General features: G+C 35.8%; 1 pseudogene; it reads right to left on the reverse strand.

The window, feature by feature from the left end:
• Nucleotides 1–22,471: 22,471 nt before the first annotated feature.
• On the reverse strand, nt 22,472–23,168 carry LOC132516050 (mitochondrial fission factor-like; annotated as a pseudogene).
• Nucleotides 23,169–23,454: the final 286 nt, after the last annotated feature.

The raw sequence follows: 23,454 nt of genomic DNA on the forward strand, positions 1-23,454 counted from the left end.
CCTATGTTTTTCTCTAAGATATTTATAGTGTCTTGCCTTACATTTAGGTCTTTAATCCATATTGAGTTTATTTTTGTGTATGGTGTTAGGGAGGGTTCTAACTTCATTCTTTTACTTGTAGCTGTCCAGGTTTCCCAGCACAACTTATTGAAGAGGTTATCTTCTCTCCATTGTATATTCTTGCCTTATATATCAAAGACAAGTTGACCATACATGTGTGGGATTACCTCTGGGCTTTCTATCCTATTCCATTGATCTATACTCCTGTTTTTGTGCCACTACCATATTGTCTTGATTACTGTAGCTTTTTAGTATAGTCTGAAGTCAGGGAGCTTGATTCCTCTAGCTCCATTTTTCTACCTCAGGATTGTTTTGACTATTTGGGTCTTTTGTGTTTCCATTAAATTGTGAAATTTTTTGTTCTAGTTCTGTGAAAACTGCCATTGGTAGTTAGATAGGGATTGCATTGTGCCTGTACATTGCTTTGTGTAGTATAGTTATTTTCACAATGTTGATTCTTCTCATAAAATAACATGGAATATTTCTCCATCTGTTTGTATAATCTTTCATTTCTTTCATCAGTGTCTTATAGTTTTCTGCATACACGTCTTTTTTCTCCTTAGGTAGGTTTATTCCTAGGCATTTTATTCTTTTTGTTGCAGTGGTAAATAGCAATGTGTCCTTAATTTCTCTTTCCAATTTCTCATCATTAGTGTGAGAAATACAAGGAAGGCAAAAGATTTCTGTGCATTAATTTTGTATCCTGCTACTTTACCAAATTCATTGATTAGCTCTAGTAGCTTTCTGGTAGCATCATTAGGATTCTCCATGTATAGTATGATGTCATCTGCAAACAGTGACAATTTTATTCTTCTTTTCTGGTTTGGATTCTTTATATTTTTTTTTCTTCTCTGATTGCTGTGGCTAAAACTTCCAAAACTGTGTTGAATAATAGTGTTGAGAGTGCACAAACTTGTCTTGTTCCTGATTTAGTGGAAATGGTTTCAGTTTTTTATCATTGAGAATGATGTAGGCTGTGGGTTTATCATATATGATCTTTATTATGTTGAGGTAAGTTCCCTCTATGCCTACTTTCTAGAGGGTTTTTATGAAAAATGGGTGTTGAAATTTGTCAAAAGTTTTTCTGCATCTATTGAGATGATCATATGGTTTTTAGCCTTCAATTTTTTAATATGGTGTATCAAATTGATTGATTTGCATATATTGAAGAATCCTAGCATTCCTGGGATAAAGCCCACTTGATCATGGTGTATGATCCTTTTAATGTGCTGTTGGATTCTGTTTGCTAGTATTTTGTTGAGGATTTTTGCATTGAGGTTCATCAGTGATATTGGCCTGTAGTTTTCTTTTTTTTGTGGCTGCTTTGTTTGGTTTTGATATCAGGGCAATGGTGGCCTCATAGAATGAGTTTGGGAGTGTTCTTCTCTCTGCTATATTTTGGAAGAGTTTGAGAAAGATAGGTGTTAGCTCTTCTCTAAATGTTTAATAGAATTCGCCTATGAAGCCATGTGCCTCTGGGCTTTTATTTGTTGGAAGAATTTTAATCACAGTTTCAATTTCAGAGCTTATGTTTGGTCTGTTCATATTTTCTATTTCTTCCTGCTTCAGTTTTGTAAGGTTGTGCTTTTCTAAGAATTTTTCCATTTCTTCCAGGTTGTCCATTTTATTGGCATAGAGTTGCTTGTAGTTATCTCTCATGATCCTTTGTAGTTCTACAATGTCAGCTGTTATTTCTCCTTTTTCATTTCTAATTCTATTGATTTGAGTCTTCTCCCTTTTTTCTCGATGAGTCTGGCTAATGGTATGTCAATTTTGTTTATCTTTCCAAAGAACCAACTTTTAGTTTTATTGATCTTTGTTATCACTTCTTTTATTTCTTTCTCATTTATTTCTGATCTTTAAAATTTCTTTCTTTCTGCTAACATTAGGGTTTTTCTTCTTCTTCTTGTAATTGCTTTAGGTGTAAAGATAGGTTGTTTATTTGAGGTGTTTCTTGTTTCTTGAGGTAGGATAGTATTTCTGTCAACTTCCCTCTTAGAACTGCTGTTGCTGCATCCCATAAGTTTTCATTGTCATTTGTTTCTAGGTATATTTTAGTTTCCTCTGATTTCTTCAGTGATCTCTTGGTTATTTAGTAGTGTATTGTTTAGCCTCAATGTCTTTGTATTTTTTACAGATTTTTTCCTGTAATTGATATCTAGTCACATTGCGCTGTGGTCAGAAAAGATACTTGATACGATTTCTTTCTTAAGTTTACCAAGGCTTGATTTGTGACCCAAGATATAATCTATCCTGGAGAATGTTCCAAGAGCACTTGAGAAAACGTGTATTCTGGTGTTTTTGGATGGAATGTCCTGTAAATATCAATTAAGTCCATCTTGTTTAATGTATCATTCAAAGCTTGTGTTTCCTTATTTATTTTCATTTTGGATGATCTGTCCATTGGTGAAAGTGAGGTGTTAAATTCCCCTACTATGATTGTGTTACTGTTGATATCCCCTTTTATGGCTGTTAGCATTTGACTTATGTAGTGAGGTGCTCCTAAGTTGGGTGCATAAATATTTACAATTGTTATATCTTCTTCTTGGAATCATCTCTTTATCATTATGTAGTGTCCTTCTTTGTCTCTTGTAATAGTCTTTATTTTAAAGTCTATTTTTTCTGATATGAGAATTGCCACTCCAGGTTTCTTTTGATTTCCATTTGCATGGAAATTTTTTTTCCATCCCCTCACTTTCAGTCTGTATGTGTCCCTAGGTCTGAAGTGGGACTCTTGTAGACAACATATGTATGGGTCTTGTGTTTGTATCCATTCAGCCAGTCTATGTCTTTTAGTTGGAGCATTTAATCCATTTACATTTAAGGTAGTTATCGATATGTATGTTCCTATTAACATTTTCTTAATTGTTTTGGGTTTGTTATTTTAGGTCTTTTCCTTCTCTTGTGTTTCCTGCCTAGGGAAGTTCCTTTAGCATTTGTTGTAGAGCTTGTTCAGTGGTGCTGAAATCTCTTACCTTTTGCTTATTTATAAAGGTTTTAATTTCTCCTTTGAATCTGAATGAAATGCTTGCTGGGTAGAGTAATCTTGGTTGTAGGTTTTTCCCTTTCATCACTTTAAATATTTTCTGCCACTACCTTCTGGCTTGCAGAGTTTATGCTGACAGATCAGCTGTTTACCTTATGGGGATTCCCTTGTATGCTATTTTTTGCTTTTCCCTTGCTGCTTTTAACATTTTTTCTTTGTGTTTAATTTTTGAAAGTTTGATTAATATGTGTATTGACATGTTTCTCCTTGGATTTATATTGTATGGGACTCTCTGTCCTTTCTGGACTTGATTGACAATTTCCTTTCCCATATTAGGGAAGTTTTCAACAATAATCTCTTCAAAAATACTTGCTGTCCCATTTTTTTCTCTTCTTCTTCTGAGACCCCTATAATTCGAATGTTGGTGCATTTAATGTTGTCCCAGGGCCTCTGAGATTGTCCTCAATTCTTTCCATTCTTTTTTTTTTTATTCTTCTCTGCAGTAGTTATTTCCACTATTTTATCTTCCAGGTCACTTATCCATTCTTCTGCCTCCACTATTCTGCTATTGATTCCTTCGAGAGAATTTAAAATTTCATTTATTATGTTGTTCATCCTTCTTTGCTCTTTAGTTCTTCTAGGTTCTTGTTAAACGTTTCTTGTATTTTCTCAATTCTATTTCCAAGATTTTGGATCATCTTGACTATCATTACTCTATTTTCTTTTTCACGTAGACTGCCTATTTCATTTGTTTGGTCTGGTGGGTTTTTACCTTGCTCCCTCATCTGCTGTGTATTTCTCTGTCTTCTGATTTTGCTTAACTTACTCTGTTTGGGGTATCCATTTTTCAGGCTGCAAGTTCATAGTTCCCTTTGTTTTTGGTGTCTGCTCCCAGTGGGTATAGTTGGTTCAGTGGGTTGTGTAGGCTTCCTGGAGGATGGGGCTGATGCCTGTGTTCTGGTGGATGAGACTGGATCTTGTCTTTCTGGTGGGCAGGACCACATCCAGTGGTATGTTATGGGGTGTCTGTGAACTTATTATGATTTTAGGCAGCCTCTCTGCTAATGAGCTGGGTTGTGTTCCTGTCTTGATAGTTGTTTGGCATAGGGTGTCCAGCACTGTAGCTTGCTGGTCGTTGAGTGGAGCTGGTCTTAGCAACGAGATGGAGATCTCTGGGAAAGCTTTTGCTATTTGATATTACTTGGGGGAGGAGGTCTCTGGATGACCAGTGTCCTGAACTTGGCTCTCCCACCTCAGAGGCTCAGGATGGACACCCAGCCAGAGCACCACGACCCTGTAAGCCACATGGCTCAGATGAAAAGGGAGAAAAAGAAAGAAAAAAATAAATAAAATAAAGTTATTAAAATAGAAAAAAATTATTAAAAATTAAAAAAATAAAAAGAATGAAAGAGGGAAAGAATGAACAGAACAGCCAAACCAAAAAAGAAATCCTCCAGTGATAACAAGCACTAAAAACTATACTAAAAAACCAAAAAAAACCAGACAGAACCCTAGGAAAATGGCAAAAGCAAAGCTATACAGACAAAATCACACAAAGAAGCATACACATACACACTCACCAAAAGAGAAAAAGGAAAAAAAAAGTATATATATATATATATATATATATATATATATATATATATAAAAGGAAGAGAGCAACCTAATCAATAAACAAATATACCAATGATAATAAGCTCTAAATACTAAACTATGATAAACAAAAACCAGAAAAAAATTAGATGCAGAAAGCAAACCTCAAGTCTACAGTTGCTCCCCAAATCCACTGCCTCTATTTTGGGATGGTTTGTTGTCTATTCAGGTATTCCTCAGATGCAGGGTACATCAAGTTGAGTGTGGAGATTTAATCTGCTGGTCCAAAGGCTGCTGGGAGAAATTTCCCTTTCTCTTCTTTGTTCACACATCTCCTGGGGTTCAGCTTTGGATTTAGCCCTGCCTCTGCGTGTAAGTCACCCTCAGGCATCTGTTCCCATCCAGACAGGATGGGGTTGAATGAGCAGCTGATTAGGGGCCTCTGGCTCACTCAGGCCTGGGGAAGAGAGGGGTACTGAATGCAGGACGAGCTTGCAGGTGGCAGAAGCTGGTGTGACGTTGCAACAGCCTGAGGAGCACTGTGTATTCTCCTGGGGAAGTGGTCCCAGGATCATGTGACCCTGGCAGTGGCAGGCTGCACAGCCTCCTGGGAGGGGAGGTGTGGATAGTGACCTGTGCTTGCACACAGGCTTCTTGGTGGCTGCAGAAGCAGCCTTAGCATTTCATGTCCATCTCTGCTGTCCAGCTGATAGCCGTGGCTCGTGCCCATCTCTGGAGCTCGTTTAGGCAGTGCTCTGAATCGCCTCTCCTCACACACCCCAAAACAATGGTCTCTTGCCTCTTAGCTAGGTCCAGACTTTTTCCTGGACTCCCTCCCAGCTAGCTGTGGCTCACTAACCCCCTTCAGGCTGTGTTCACGCTGCCAACCCCAGTCCTCTCCCTGGGATCAGAACTCTGAAGCTGGAGCCTCTGCTTCCAGCCCCCACCTGACCTGACGGGTGAGCAGACAAGCCTGTTAAGCTGGTGAGTGCTGGTCGGCACCAATCCTCTGTATGGGAATCTCTCCATTTCGCCCTCTGCACCCCTGTTTCTTTATTCTCCTTCATGGCTCTGAAGCTTCCTCCCTTCCAACCCCTGTCTCCACCAGTCAGGGGCTTCCTAGTGTGTGGAAACTTTTCCTCCTTCACAGCTCCCTCCGTAGGTGCAGTTCCCATCCCTATTCTTTTGTCTCTGGTTTTCCTTTTTCTTTTTGTCCTACCCAGGTACGTGGGGAGTTTCTTGCCTTTTGGGAAGTCTGAGGTCTTTTGTCAGTGTTCCATAGGTGTTCTGTATGATTTTTTCCAGATGTAGATGTAGTTTTGATGTATTTGTGGGGAGGAAGGTGATCTCCACATCTTACTTCTATGCCATCTTGAAGTCACCCCTCTCTAGTCATTATTATGGGGCAGTTACATTATTTTTCCAGCAAAAGATCATTTTAAAGTCAATAATTGATGGTAGTACTAATTTAAAATGAACATAGATTTTAATTTCTTATCACAGTAATTTTCATTTATTTGCAGTATGCAATGACTAAAATATGTAGTTTTCTGAAAATATTATGCTAAGAGTTTAGGCTTGGTTATGCCTTTTTCAGAGTAAAAAAAATGAATAACTTAATGAGATTAATGAGAATGTATATTAAATTAATGAGAATGTATATCTGTGTGCCAGTTTTTCTCCCAGGAGTAAGTTTAATCATAATTTCTCCTTTTTTGATTCTTAAGCTATTATTACATTGCTATTTTTAAGGACAGAATTAAGATCATTTTATAGAACTTTATCTTAATAATTTTATAATATATCACATTTATATTCACAAATTATAGTGTATTTCTTTGTACCAGTAAAATTTTATGAACCTGGTGACTATTTTACATGTATCTGAAGCATATAAAATTGTGCCTTCTGTGTGTTCAAATATATGTTAAATGGCATTTGCTAAATAAATTTGTTACAGAAAACTCATCTTGGAATGACCATAACCCAACTGGATGTAATCTAAATATTAATAAGTATTGTGGTGTTTCCAGAAAAATATTTTAACAATTCAGAAAATGATCAAATTTAAATATAGTTGAGCTCAATCAAGTGGTGAATTAAGCAGTAGAAATATCACAGAAATTCCTCTAAAAATCCATTTCAGAGGAATCATGACATGCTTTTCATCTTCCACCTTACAAATTAAGATGTTATCTAACAGGATTTGGCAGAAGAGTCAAGTCCAGGTAAAATTTATACAAAGCCGCATTTTGATAATTTCAAATCAAGACTGAGCTGTGTGAGAAAGGTTATCATCAGACCTCAACTGAGAAATAGATTCAGTACAGAATTACAAAGTTGTGAAATATTGTGTCCTGAGATCCCTTTCTGAAGTTTTAAACATGGTTTAGAAACTGAGTGTATCTCTCAAAGTAGCTCAGATCCTTCAGACGAGAGTCAGATACAGTATTCCCCTCTTACACATAGAATGTTAAAACAACCAAGTTTCTAACCTTCTGTAATTAAAAAAAAACATGGCTTCTCAGCACTATGTCTTTTTATTAATTAACAAAAGCAGGTTTTACAGGTTTATACAGAACATGAAGTTGAAAGAAATTACCCAAGAATTAGGTAAAACTAAACTTGAAATCAAGAAACAAGGATTTTGCTACCAGCCTCATTTATAATGACTTCAAAAAGGACCAAGTGTTATCAGTACTTAAAGACTTAATATAGTTTAAAACATATAAGAACATTTAATTGATTTAAAAATAAACAAAGGTACTAGTTAAATGTAACCAAATTTCTAAATAATATAATTTGCTTGTAAGATAGACTGGAAAACTTAAGGAAAGTTATTTTAAATTATTTTATATGTAACCTTAATAAGTTGAATAATAATTCCAAAGCACAAGTAGCCAATTATACTTTAAAAAATATAGAGGCCAACATAAAGCTCAACCATATGAGCTTTCTGTTCAAAGCTCATATGAACAGAAATTTGGGGAAAGAAACTTCCATAGATTTTATCCAGAAATTCCTATTTTCTGTGGAAATTCCAAATTTATCTTAGAGTAGAAATCTCTTCAGTCCTCTTTACTTAACATCTTTTGCCTGATTTCTTAAAGCTTGTTGTTCCAGTGTGTGATACTGACACCTTATATGTTTTATGTATTACAATCAGATATGGAAGAACACTAGATTTTGAATAGGAGATGCTAGCTTAGTTTTCTGTAGCTGTATCATGAACATGAAAGAAAAATAATAAGAAAATGTAGCATTGAGATATGCTCAAGATATTTATTTTGGAAAGTTAAATTATTACTCACACACTGCTGCTGAAATATATTATTCAAAGGCTAGATAAAACATGTATTCTTGAAGCAGATTCAGCAGGCTGATAGTAGTATAAAATAGCCTACCTGGGATTGAATTAGTTTAATAAGATAGGTTGCAGTTTTAGGTCAATTTTTATAGGAATACTGTGTGTGTGTGTGTGTGTGCGTGTGTGTGTGTGTGTAATATGGACACTGATGGTCTCTATTATTTTAGGAAATATATTTTTGTTTATATTTTCAAAAATTCATTTGTTCCAGTGTTTTGGGGTTTTTTCAGCAATTGCAAATGTGTATGTTGCATCTTCTTTGCTACTCTTCTCTATCAATTATTTTCTTTCTATATCTTTCTATAGTCTTTTGACATTTGTGATATATTTTGGGCACAGCTTACATTGAAGGCTTCATGTACTTCACTGTACGCATTTTGCATCTAAATTAATTTTGTTGTTCCTGGTTCATCTCATCTGTTATTTGGCTACAGTCTTCCGTTAACTGGTCATATTTTCTCTGTGTAGTTGTAGAACCCTTTCCTGCTTTCTTTCTCATTATAATTGTTATTTGTGTAACTAGTCTTCCATCATAGTTATAATTTCTTCATTAGGATAATAAAAAAGTGTTCTATATTTGGGTCACAAATTTCTTGCGTCACATATTTTTTTCTATGTGGGAGAATTTCTCTTCATCTTCAGGGATATTTTGCTGCTTTTGTTTTATTTAATTAATTTCCTTCATCTTTCTCCTTTGCAATTTTTTTCTTGTTAACAACATCTGATTGGAAATAGTCTTTATGCTGTCTTGGGTCATTTACCTCTAAGATGGATCTTCCTAAATCAGCAATAATAAAGAATTCTGAGAAGTGTGTGAAGGATCAGTGTAAGTTGTTCAGTTTCTTTATGATCTAATGGACTCCCTCCTATGTAGCTAAAATAAGAGATAGTTTCTTTACTAATGGTGCTTCTGTGAAGCCAGACCATTTCTGATTCTCAGCTTCTAATCCAACTTAGGATAGCTCCTAAAAAGGTCTTTGAATTTCCATAGGTTCTTCATCATTGACCTATGGACATCAAGGGATACTACCTTTGCTGTCAAAGGAAGAATTCTATCTTTTATAGTGGTAGTTTCTTAAATATGCATGTCTGTGCTTCCTAGGCATGTTACATGCTCACTCTCATTCAGTTTGTCTCTGTTTGCCTCTGTCTATTTCTATCTCTTTCTTTTGCTCACTCCCATACCCATAACCTCTCCTTGTTTGTTGTCAATCCTGTTCATACCAGCTCTCAGTCAGGGCTGGGTCACTTCCTTCCAGGTGTGAATATTTGATATAATTTCTAAGATCTGCCCTATGTTTGTCCTGTCTAGTCTCACCCAATCTACTTTACCTCTTCAGTTTTCTCTGGCTAAGCAGCTGTACTTAGGTATTCTTGACCACATACATATAATGTACATGTATTTGTTAGCTTTAAAGAAAAAGGCTTTGGGAAGTCCTCCCACACATTTGGTGTTCAGAAGTGAATTCATTTGTGTGAATAATAAAGGACATATACAGAAGGAGGAAAACTGAGGTTTTTTAGAAACAGGTTTGCATTTTTTTTGTTTGTTTTATATCTCTTCATTGTACTCTCTGGCTTTGAGGAAAAAAAAAGTATCTCAATTTGGAACTAGGATGTTCCTATGTACTTATCAGAAATGGGAACATTATTCTTTATACCATAAAAGTTAATACTATAATATTTTATCTATATTATTTTACCTTTTTCATATTTTAATATATTTAAAATCTGGATTATTCTTACTCTTGGTGAAATCTTAAAATATAATTGTAAGCATTTATATTTTACTTCTTGTTGGCATATAAAATAATGTGTTTTGCACTAGATTCTATATAATAAAGTAGGAAGAAAATTGTAAGTTGACAATAAATATTGAAAGAATGAACAAAAGAATGAATAAATAGTTTAATTACATTAAACCTCACAAAAATTTGTTTAAAGTTTGGTAGCTATAAGTTCCCATATTTGCGATTTGAGTAAAGAAAATTTATATAGTTTAAGTAATCCTGATAAGTATAACAGTTAGAGGATATCTCTGGAAATATGAAAATTAAATCATCTGACCAAATTCAATACTACAGGAAGAGACTGAAACTATGCCTATTTCTTTTCAAACATGAGTACTGAAGGCTTTAAATAGATACAACAAAATGCTTGGTGTTCTATCAATGAAGATGACACTCCACTCCCCTGAAATTTGCAGGATAAAAATAAATGACACTTTGCTAACTCAGGTAAAAATAAGAAAATAAGAGTATCAGAATCACTGATCTAGAGAGCGTTCTCCAAAACAAGTCAAATTAAAATAGAACACACACACTCCCTTAAATAAAAAATAGAAATAAAATAGAATAATGCAATTCAAACAAGTCCACATTCATGTAGATTGAGGAAAGGAAAAGCAGAAAAGTAGAAATACATGAGACTTAAATCCTAGTGATAGCCAAGACCATCTCCCACCGAGGGAGATACCCTAATTAGTCTACACCTAATCTACTTATATTTTAAACAAATTTCTTAAGGGTAGAATGGAGAGGTGGAAATGATGCCATAAGTTAGCATGACTATGTTTTGGCCGCTATCAATATTCCACCTCTTGGGCACCACAATGCCTATTCTCTCTGTGGTCTGGTCAAATTGCCCAACATTTTTTTCCCAGAAAGCACCATGCTCTCCAATATCACACTGTTATCCACTGAGCTTATGCATTCTGGAATGTTTATCCTTTCTCTCTCTACCCTCTGCTTACCCCCTCAGTTAACTACTACACATCCTTTCGTATTTCATTTCATCAAGAGTCACTTATGGTATCAGAGCTGCTCTTCCTGACACTGTCCCAGGTCCTCCAGAGTGATACTCTCTAAATCAGGTTGCTTTGTTATATACACTTAAATAGAGGTGGATAGTGATGTCAATGAAACTTAAACATCAGAATTTCTTAGTTTCTGGCATTCCTTCTGTCACTTTGCATTCAAACTGACATCCTCAAGAAACATAGTATCTTAACTTAGAGGTATATAAATAAATACCTGAGTATTTATTGGTACTTTATATTTTTTTCCTAAAAAGCCCACCATGTTGTAATAGTTTCAGTTCTTATGACACTCAGTCGATTCCTGCATTTAAAGAATCATTGTTTGCCTTAATAGTACATCTTTATTGTTATTATTTAATATCTGTCTTCCAGAGAGAGTAACAATTCTACCTCTTTGTAGTCACCTTTTTATCCTAAGGGCCTGAAACAGTATCTGGCCTAACAAGGATGTTGAGTAAATATTTTCTGGATGAATGAGCATCACTTTAGATAATGATCTTTCTTCTCTTCCATACACAATTTTCTATTTAGTCAAAAGCATCACAGACACAGATACACTATGTTCTTCCAAATATATTTTCTGTAGAGTTGGTGGTAAAGCAGCTTATGACTGTTCAGTATAACATTGCCTTAGAGATAACATTTGTTGTAGTGGCAGGATCACTGTGAGATACCTGTATTTATAAAGCTTTTACAGCAAGTAAGCTGTATTTCTTCAGAGATCCTTTCCTTAATAGGATTTCAGGCAGCTTTTGGAAGCAGCTAAAATAAATTGCTTTTAAACATGTGTGTCATTTCACATTAAATGGGGTTACGAATCAATATTCACCATGTGCTATAATATATACCCTCACCCTATAATAGAATTAATCCTGGATTAAAAAGAGAAATCCTTTTCTGATCTTCCTACCAACCCACTTTCCCTTCTCTTCTTGAAAATATGAGCTTTTCAAATGAACATGACTAGAAGAATCCATTATAAGCATCCACTGTTTTGTCTGCTCTAAAGTAATTTGGTTCTGCATTAATAACTCTCACTTCACAATCTCTTGTAAACTCAGTTCAAATGCCTATGTCTTAAAAGAGATTGCTTATTTTATGAAGGAATGTTTGATCATCCAAATTTTCTGTGCTTCATCATATGGTATAAAGAGTTAGTACTGGATAAAGTTGTAGAGAAGGTCTGTCAAGTTTGTCCTCAACATTCCTTCTCTGCCCCTCCAACTTACTATCAGTAGTGAGAATATTTGGTTTTAGAACCATGAATTCAGCAATATACACCTATCAAGTGCCAGTAAACTCAGAATCCAGTGGAGAGGGCAGCCATATTAATATATAATTAAAATTCAATGTAATCAGTTGTATATGAGAATTTAAATTTCTACATTAAATTGTGGAAGCAGAAAGGCTATTCAGGAATAGCCTAACTCAAGCTACTAAGGAAATACTTGACAGATGAAATGATATTTCAAGTGTTTTGAAAGATGAGGATCCTACCTCTTAGAAAAATGGGTGAGAAAATAGTTTGACTGGACAAGCAGGGCCATTTGAGTTATGAAAAGGAGTTCAAAGTCACTAAGAAAAATTACAAAACTGAAAATGGAGGAGTTACCAGATCAAAAAGGGCCTTTTAAGGTCTGCTGAGGAGTTAATATCTGTAGACAACAGGGAGACTGAAAAATCAAGCAGGAAAGAAAATGAAGAAATATTTTATTTACTCATTAATTTATATATTTTTATGAAGGAGCATATGACAGCTATGTAGAGAATATACTCAAATGATGAGACCCAAGTTGCAATATTCCATGTAAGGAATGAGGAGGCCTGAATTACCAGTGAGCTATAAGAATGCAGAGTAGGAGGAGGAGCAGAGTGCAAAGATGTGTTGGTAAATGTGTAACTAGCTCAAAACAACACGTGATTTGTAGCATTTGCCTACTTCTGTGGTATATAAATGCCCCACCATGGCCAATTACAAACTACCTTATTAACTTCAAACTGCGTTATCACTGAATGCAGAATTGGGAATAGGTGTACATGATCAGCTCTGATGAGCTAATATCAGCTGGCTACAGAACAACGCTAGAGGTGTAGGTGTAGATGTCTGAGGTACAATCAATAAAAGGTGGAGGTTGATGGAATGCAGTAGATGATGGAAGAATACTTGTATATAAATCCAAGATTTCCAGCTTGGGAAAGTAAATGTGTCACTATTTTATAGCTTGTATTTTATTCTCAGATGCCTTTGCTGTCTTCTAAAAACTAACAGCAAGAACAAGAACAACAATGATAATGCTTGCTAAAAGAAATCTTTCCAGTGAACATTTGCATTCAAACTGACATCCTCAAGAAACATAGTATCTTAACTTAGAGGTATATAAATAGTAATGCGATGAATTTCAGTAAAGTACATCTAATTGAAAGTTAAGCTGAACTGCCTTAGCATCCATTTTGTGTGGCCAAGTGATTCGCAGGGGCCTTGAACAGGCACTAGCCCCTCCCTCAAGTAGACAATGGACACAGAGTCACAACTCACAAATGTAAGTTCCTGATGTGATTCTCCGAAGATGCCCTTTTGATAAGCACTCTCCCCCACCTCCCAGGACCTTCCTCTTGTGCATCCCTTAGATAAGACTTCTTAGGAAGCTCACCAAAACCCCACACGTTTTGGTTTGAATTGACAAATCTACCCTTAACCCGGGAGCCCCAAGGAACTCTACACACAGATCCTAATACAGGTATGTGTCCCAGGTCCTGTCCCACTCTCTGTCTGGCCCTGCTTAGACTCATCCCTCCAAGTGTACAGTGTACCTCCTCCAGGACTTGAGTAATAAACCTCAATTTCATTTTCCATTTGCTCTCTTTTGTTGAACCATGGCTCACCTTCCAACATCATGTCACTCCTAGGTTCTATTTAATAAATGTTAATTTAACAAAGTCACAACATCAGTTGAGGAATGTTTGGTGCTGAGGATAAGAGAATTTAGGCAGACCTCAATGATTCAACTCAGATCAGTAATCCCCAAACCAACCACAGCTAGTTATTAAGGATATTAGTAAAGTTTAAATGCTTTATGTATTCAGGTTTCAAAGATTTTATATACTAATTTACTTTGTGAAACTAAAGCATGAATAGACTACACAGTATTTTCCAAAATTAATTAGCAAAAGATTCTGTTTTTGAGTATCTTGAAGGGCCAGTGTTCTGGGTAAAATTGATGTAGGCTATTCTTTCTATTAATTGAATTAGCATTCTCTGTATTACTAATTTCAAAATTAAGTACCTTACTTATTTTTAAATTGTATGAATAAGTATGATTTTATTGATTTGGTTCAGCAAAGTATAAACGTTTAGATACTGTGTCCATATGTTTTCTTTCAGGTCTCCATGAAAACCAATTGTTGGTCTTGTAATTTGAACTCTGGAAACTATAATACATATATTATATTGTTAGATATCTTAATGAACATATTGCCACTACAAAACGTATCCCCTCCAAGGGAGCTTGACAGATGTCAGTTGTTGAAGACATTTTCTCTCCAGACCATGTTATAAATGAAATAATAGTTTGATTTTGAAGGTATACACTTTCAAAAACAGGTGACCAGGTGAGATATATGAAAATTGACTCTATAATTGGATCTAAAGTTGCTACCCTTGACAATTGGATAGTACCTTGTCTGAAGGAATAATAAATTCATAGAAGGGTGTGTGCAGCATGGGGTATAAAATAGTAGTACCCTTTATTTCTGGATGGAAAACAATAAGAGCAAAGAAACAATAATAGTTATGAGGCACAAGCAAAGTGATTTATTAGTATTTTCTTATTTAATTCTACAACATTCCTATGGGTTATAAGTATTATTGCCTCTATTTTTCATATGAAGAAATTCAACTTGGGGATTTAAATACTTGGTATATGAACTAATTTATGTCAGGATCAGAAATGTTAATGCTCTTCATCACTGTATTCTACTCATATTCTTGTCAAAAGCAAAAAAAGTTGTTACTCTGCATTTTTCTCCATATGGAAATACATGTGTCCAGTGAAGGATACACATTCTAAGAGGGAAAGTTGGTAAATTATCTTAATGAATGAACATTCAAATCTTTCTCAGCCCAAGCAATTTCTTTTTGCCTATCCAGTCCCAGTCCTTCCTCTTGATACATTCCTTTTTACTTTAACCATGCTGTGAATTCTGATAGATAGATAATCTATCTATCTTGCTTTGATTATCACTTCTTTTTGATGACTATGATAACTTTCCTATTACCTTTTCTTGTTTTTCTGCTCTTGGCCATTATTTAACCTACTCTTTGGGACTGCTAAATGTGTTATTTATTCTATTTTTTTCATTTTTTGAAATTCTTTGGGAGAAAGATATTTTGCAAGTATTCAAAACAATAAAACACAGTAAGTGTGGGCAAATGTGTGAACCTAAAGGAAATGGCTCTGCTTTAGGTAAAGCAAAGTGAGGTCAACCATGGACCTATTCCTGAAGAACCTGTTAGCAATGTTGAAAAAAGGCAAATGTCTCCTAGCTATATTTATCAGAAATGGCATTATAAGATTGCTTTTTGACCACTAGTGTCCACTGATTGTTTAAAAATGAAACATAGAAAGACCTTTCACCTAGAAATAATTCTTCAAAGCTGACTCAAATTTGAGGAATTATTTGCCTGGTCTATAATGCAGCTCAGTGTACATATTCTAACATTTATAAATCCAGGTCTCCACTCCCATTACCCAGGTAATTAAAGGTAAATCCTGGATGGAACCTAAAACAACATACAGTAAATCCCCTACATACAAATGAGTTCCCTTCCGAGAGTGCATTCATAAGTCCAATTTGTTTGTTAAGTCCAACAAAGTTAGCCTAGGTACCCAACTAACACAATCGGCTATATAGTACTGTACTGTAATATGTGTATAATAGTTTTCACACAAGTAATACATAAAAAACAAACATAAAAAATAAAGAAAACATTTTTAATCTTACAGTAGCTTGAAAAGTATAGTAGTATAGTATAACAGCTGGCATACAGGGGCTGGCATTGAGTGAACAGACAAGAAGAGTTACTGACTGGAGGAGGGAGAGGAAGTGGGAGATAGTAGAGCTGAGGAATCGTCATTAGTAGGAGACAGAGAGCAAGCTGCAATTTCACCCATGCCTGACATTGATGGAAAATACGTTGGCATCTTTGAAAGTTAGCAACTTGAAGGCTCGTATGTAGGGGACTTACTGTATTTGCTTGATACTAAACTTTCATGAGATTAAATTCAATAAAAATTTATTAATTTGCTAAAAAACTGAATTTTTAGACTTAAATGTTATATTTTAACTAGATTTTTATGCACAATTTAAAAGAGCTCAGATAGTGTTAAAATGTTACTTAAATATTTCCTGCTACACTTCCTGTTCCTAAAGACATGGATTTCTGTAATTCCTATTTGTACCTCCAGCACATAGTAGATGCTCTATAAATGCTTTCTTGCCAAAATAAGTATTGTGTAGTTAAGATGAACATTTGTGAGGTTTATATAAATGAATGGTCAAAAATGTGAAGGATACAGATCCTGAAATGAGAGAGAATGCAACAGTTAATACCATGTGTTCTAGGGGACATTTTAAGTGGCATCAATAGACAACAATAATTTGACATTTTTTATCTATATTTATTGATTTCTGCCAGTGGCAAGTCTAATGGCAGTACAAAGTCATAAATAGAATTTAGAGTAGGACTTGGAAAACTATGACATTGTTTAGGTGACTCTCCATTTTAAATAGGCAATTTGTCAGCAACGTGACCTTTAAAATGGCTCGTTTATGTTGTTTTCTTGTTTGCCTTTTTAAGCAATTCACCTAAAAGTGGCATAATTTTTTTCAAGAAGAATTTACCTTTTCTTGACCAGAACATTATTCAGGACAGCTAATCTTAAGGCTACAAGGAAAACAAGATAATGAAACTAAAAATATGGGAACCATGGGCTAGATGTTATGCTGAGAGTTCTGAATTTGACAACATAGTTACTAAATTGTTTTAGTTATATTCAAAATTTCTATTTGGTCATAGAACAGATACAATAAACCACACCCTGGATAGGGACTGCATACACAGTTAATGATAAGATTAATCAGAAAATTATTCTTAGAATAAAAATCTATCCATTCTATGAAAATAATGTAATGGTAATGTACCACTTTTGAAATGGAGCAGGACACTATGGGGCCTTCCGAGGACAGACCCCACCCCCTCCCATGTCCTCAGCCTGCATTTGCTTATAGAAAAACTTTAGTCAAAGAAAAAAAAATAATCAGGAGTAAATGCAGACACAAAGGAAAATAGTCCAACAGGACCAAATGTTAATAGTTTAGTCATTAAACAAAGACAAGAACGTTTAGTTCTTCTTCAAGAGCTATAGATAATATTCCGAGCCATAGCCTTTGAACTGTTTTGTAGATACTGAAACCCCCACCAGATCAAAGATGTTAACTACATGATGACCAGACTGTAGCCATGACATAAGCTGCTACAATTCTGAGAACTGGCCTCAAAGAAATGGGAACAAATTAACCCTGGAACTGAAGATTAATTGTACTTAAAAACAATCAAGATGATGCTGATCAGACCACTGTATAACCAATTTCAAGATGACTGTCAGAGCTGACTGTGCTGTTTCTGCATGTAGTCCCCTCCCTCCACCTATACACCCCCGAAACTGCCCTTTAAAAGCTCTTGCCTAGTGATTATCAGTAGAGAGTTGCCCTACGGACATGAGTCCACCCTCTCCCATGGCTGCCAGCCTCCAGAATAAAGCAAACTTTCCTTTCCACCAACCTTGCCTCTTGAGTATTGGCTTTTGAGTAGCAAGCAGTCGGACCTGAGTTTTGATAACACTTTAGCTACATCTTTTCAATATGAACAAAATTATCTGGTGTTTTCATGCCTAAAATCACACCCATAATTTTTATTTTGTTGGTGTTTGGGTCATATTGCCATTAACTAAGCACACAAGCTATTCTGCCTCATTCTGTGGGGTACTCATCATAAGATGGCCATGCAGGAGCCTGTGGAAAATGTTCAAGTGTCCAATCCACACTCCCAGTGCACCTCCTCACAAACCATCAAAGACTGTCATTATTCAATACTATGAAACATATTATCATGAGAGTGCCTTTAAAAATAGATATCCACAATGGCAATTGGATTTTTAAATTAGTCCATGCTTAATAACTATCTATAGGATAATTCATGCTGCTGCACCAATGAAGTATTCATAACTCTCTATGTAAACACTGCAGGAATTAAAAATCAAGAATATCTTTCACACATTTTAGGCAGGTGTCAGTAGTCCTCGACGTTGCCATTTGGCCTAAAGACATTACTGCAGGGGACAATAGAGATACACAAATCTATTTACTTTCTCTGTGTGAAAAGAAAAACCTTCTAGGCAGAGGTTTCAGTTAAGCATATTCATTACCTTTTAACTGATTCTAAATTGCAGTGTGACCTTCCGTTATCAATAACCATATCTAGTTAACTGAAACCAGCACAATTTGGGCATATGTGCTGTGAAAAACTTTCCCCTGCATTGGCATATATATATGTGTGTCTGTTTGGGCATGCATGTGCAGCTACACCTGCTATTATAAACCAGGTAGACACAGTAAAAGAGAAAAGCAAATACATTGCTAGAAAAACAGCTAAATAATAAAAACAGACAAATTCCACCCAAATATTTTTCATGTTATACATGGTTAAATAAGGACCATGTTAAAAAATGAAAATTTCTGTTGAATAAAATTATTTGTAATGCCAGAGGTTCCATATATCAGAAAAAGCATGGAAAGTCACTGTGAAATTAAGCATTGTGTTTAAAATTTTAAGCTATGTAGAAAAATTCCACTAAGAGAAAATATGTTTGACTATCTTAGGCTAGGCCACAGTGAGCATAATGTCATAAAAAATTAACTACCACATCAACCACTGTGAGCACTGAAGTATACAAATTATCATTCCCCTAGAAGACTTACTGAAAGCTCTTTCACAGTCACCTGCAGAATGTACACATTTCATCCTACCTTCAAAAAACATAGCCAGAAAGCTCATGTTCCTAAGCCCACAAAGAAAAATGCCATCTTTCAGAACCTTAAGTAGACCTTTCAATTCACCTTACCACTTTACATTCTTCCCTATATCCATTTTTATAGTTCTGTAAAACAAAATAAAAATACAGACAGCAAAGGAATTAACTCATTTTCTCCTTTCAGTTGTTTAGTCAACACTTTATCCCAATTAAACTCATTTTCAGAAAAAATGTTGGAAGCAGTGGGAAATGTAAATGCTTCCAAAATGAGATAAGTAGCATATCCAGTCAGTCCAAGGCCTGACAGGAATACAGTGGCACTGTGATGAACTGGCCATCGTGGGTAGCAAGTACAATATGGTCATTGGCATCACATGAAGAAGTTTAAGTCCAGCCTCCCTGCTCTTTAAATCTTGATTTAGGAGGGAGTATAGAAAATAAGAAGTAGTAAGCGCAGGGCATTTAGTTAGAAATGAAGAGAACATCAAAAGGAACTGTAATCATCAGCCAGTGCAGTGGGAAGATAATGAAGAGTGAGATCCTGGAGGTCAAGTAAAGGTGGACTTCAAGAAGTTGGAACCTATGCTGCAGATAGGTCAAATAACACAGAAACTGAGAATTTATCCTTCAATGTTGCCATATCTAAGTTATCGCTGATCTTGGCAAAAACCTTTTCGGGAGGTGCTGGAGGCAAGTGGGAATTTAGGAGAGAACGCGAAAAGGAATGTATACAATGAGTATAGAGAACTCTTTCAAGGTGTTTTTATGTAAAGAGCAGATACTTTGTACAGTAGTTGCAGGAGGGTCTGGGTCAAGGGACACGTTTTCTTAAAGATAAATATGTTATTTAAGTAATGGTGAGAATAAACAAGTTATGAGGAAAAAACTGATGATGTAGAGAGATTAAGAGGGCAAAATTCTAGGAATATTCTTGAGTAGACAAGAAGTGTGATGATCAAGCACACAGATAGAGAGGTTCTCAATATTTTGGAGCAAGGAAAATTCATCAGTTGAAAATGAGGGCAGATAGATAGATGGGTAGACATGCAAATTGAGCTTGCTTGTAGTAGAGTGTGGAAGTGCTCTGATTTCTACTACTTTTCCCAGTGAAATAGAAAACAAGATCATAAACTAAATGTGAGGAGGAAGGAAGGCATACTGGAAGGCAAAGTATGAAATTGTTTTCTTGGAGAGTGAGAGGGTGAAATGGCATGGGAAAGTGTAAGAGCATTGCCGGGGAAACTTAAGGTTACACCTGTACTTAATTGTCAATAATTTCAAAAGTAGTCAAGCACTACGGCTGTATGTTTCTGCAGCCAGACCTTCCGCAGCTTCTAGGGTGTAGAGTGAAAGGTAATAAAGCTGGATTCAATTGGGGATGAGATTTTTCCTGTTGAGTATGGTAGATGTTATAAGGAGATAGAGGCTGTACGTGAGGTAATGATTGTGACACCGACAGGACCATGAAATCTAAGTCAGGTAAGGAGGGAAAGAAAGGCACAAGGGGTTGAGAGAGAGTGAAACATATAAAGAACAATAACCAGGAGGTTCTAGTGTGGTCAAGAACTGTGAGAGGATTCTGACAACAGCCTCCTATCTTTCCAGCTCAAAGACTAGGAAAGTTGAGAATAAGATTGTGAGGTGAGAAGTGAGTTAGACTATCAATGACTAGATTATGATCATGGAGTAATTGACTAAAATAGTGTCCAGGAAAAGGTCATTGTAGAAGATGAGGTCAAGAAAATAAAAGGCAATAGAGGGAATATTTAGGTGACCCTAGAATACACCGAGAGTTATGACAGGAATAAATGTCTGCAAGTGACAATGAGCCCAATGTAGGCAGAGTGCTTAAAACAGTGGACTCTGGAAGCAGGCTGGGCTCTTGAAGGTCAAATTCAGTTTCTAAGACATGAGGCAAGGAAACACGTCATAAAGGAAAACAAACTGGATTGGGATTCAAGCTGGGATTTCAGTCCCAGTTCTACAACCATAGCAATATTTCTGAGTCTGCAAAGTGTGTTGTATTATATAAAGGCACTGGATTAAATGATTCCTAAACCCCATTCAATGTTGAATATTCTATAACTGTAGCAACCATTTTTGTGAAATAGAGAAGGAAGAGCTGGGGAACAAGGGTGAGGGAGAATAAATCCATTTGGGAAAGAGAGTTAAAATCTCCTCTACATATAAGATAGAAAGGAAGCACTGGAACTTGGAGCTCACAATGAATAATAATTGTAATAATAATAATAAATTCCAATAAAAAAATTTTTGGATCCTAAAAAAAATTAAAAAGATAAATACAGTTTCCAAAACTGGTAGAACTGAATACATTACAGAACCTCCCTCTTTCCATATATAAAATTTCAGTAATAATAACAGTAATAATATCTACTTTAAAGTGTTTTGTGAGAATTAAATGAGTGAATAATGTGTCTGTTAGTGGCTCCATAAAAATATTATATGTCTTTCTCTCCTCTGCCTTACATGATCATCTCCCTCTTCTACCATTAGCTGACATGTTTTTATTTTTCCTATTAAAACAAAATAAACTCAATCTAAAAAGACTACATTCTGTAAGATTCCAACTATAAATATGACCTTCTAGAAAAGGCAAAACTGTGGAGACAGTAAAAATATCAGTGGTTGCCAAGGGTTAGTGGGGAGAGAGGGATGAATAGGCAGAGCACAGAAGCTTGTTAGGGCAGTGGAAGTACTCTGTATGATACTATAATGGTGGAGGCATGTCATTATACATTTGTCCAAACCGGTAGAATGTCCAGCACCAAGAGTGAATCCTAATGTAAGCTGTGGACTTGGGTGATAATGATATATCAATGTAAGTTCATCGATTGTAACAAATGTACCACTCTTGTTGGGGATGTTGGTAATGCAGGAGGCTGTGCATATGTGCAGGCAGAGGAAGATATAGGAAATCTCATTACCTTCCCCTCAATTTTGCTTTGAAACTAAAACTGCTCTAAAAATAAAGTTTATTAAAAAACAAAAACATAAAAACAACTGAACAACAGTCTTGACTGCCTCTTCCCCTTTGGCTGATACACAACTTGCCTAACATTTTTATTTCTAGCCCACTTTTATTTCTTTTCTTTCTTTTTACTGAGATAATTTTTTGTTTCTTTTTGCAGCAAAATTCCTTGCACAGTTGTCTACACTTATTGCTTCCAAATAATCCCCTCAATTTCTTTTTTAAACCAACTCCAAATAGAGGGATTTTTTTTCCTCCTTGAAAATGTTTTTTTCTAAAAGCCATCAATAATATTTATGTTTCTAAATCTAATGGCCAAGTTTCTATTATTGTTGACCTAGCAGCAACATATAATACAGTTGTTCATTCTCTTCTTAAAATATTTTATTCTATGGTTTCCTGGACACCACATTCTCATTGTCTTCCCCTTTTCATTTTGGTTGCATATCTTCAGGCTCTTTGCTGATTCCTCCATCTCTCCCTAACGTTTTGTTTGTTTGTTTGTTTGTTCACAAATGCTTTATATTTCCAGCTGTTGAGACAATACTTTTGAGAGTTGAGGTTACCTCTAGCGGCAAAACCAGAGCCAGCTCTTAAGCAGCCAGAATGCTATGGTAATGGAATATGTGACCATTTCTCTTTTAGAACCTTCTTTGTTCTCTGCTTCCAGAAGTTGTAGACATCTATTTAGTTTGATTATCTGTCGTCCTAATGAAGCTGTATCTACAACAGTCATGTCATCTGAAGTTCCTTCAACCATTGTACCTATATTTGAAATACTATACATGGAGTCAGTTCTGACCAGCTGTCCGTTTTGGCAAACAGCATTTTAACTCATAGGGCACTCTCTTTTTAGCCTGACAATTGCATGGATTTCTTCATTTTGAGGGGTTGGAGGAGGTCTTTCTAAATCCATAAAATCTAGTGGTCTTTCACTTAGCATAAGCACAGGGGGTGGTGTTTTTAGTGCCAGTGGTTTAAAGGGGGTTGACTGCATAAGTTCAAGATCTGCTGGTCTTGAAAGTGGAATGTCTTCATTATTTCCTGATACAACAATTCTCCCTGGAACCTGCATAATCACACAAGCATTTGAAGCTCCTTCTCAGAATCCTTGTTCAAGGTCAGCATTTGGTGGTGCTACCTTTAATTTTTCCAGGACCTTCAATTCGCTGACCAATACCTTTGGTGTATTCCATTTCATACTGAATTCAACTAATTTCTACCACCTCAGCAGCAGTGGGAGAAGGAAATGCTGCCCCACTCATTAAATGTGTACCAACTACTGCTTGCTTTTTGGCATTATCTGCTTCTGTGCTTCATATTAAATCCTTTAACTTGCTTATGTATGTGCTGGATTTTCAGCCACTTTTGTGCCCCTGGGCCTGCTGGAGGGTCTCTGGTGAGGGCCACTGACTGCTGGCTCCCAGAGGCAATTGGCCAAGCACAGGGAAGTCCTCCTTAATTTTTGAATATTAAAATACCCTGGGGTTCAGTCCATGTTTCTCTTCTCTATCTATATTCACATCCTTGGTAATCTCTTCTAGTCACATG

Source organism: Lagenorhynchus albirostris, chromosome 2 (assembly GCF_949774975.1).
Source record: "Lagenorhynchus albirostris chromosome 2, mLagAlb1.1, whole genome shotgun sequence".
In the NCBI taxonomy this organism is placed as follows: Eukaryota; Metazoa; Chordata; class Mammalia; order Artiodactyla; family Delphinidae; genus Lagenorhynchus; species Lagenorhynchus albirostris.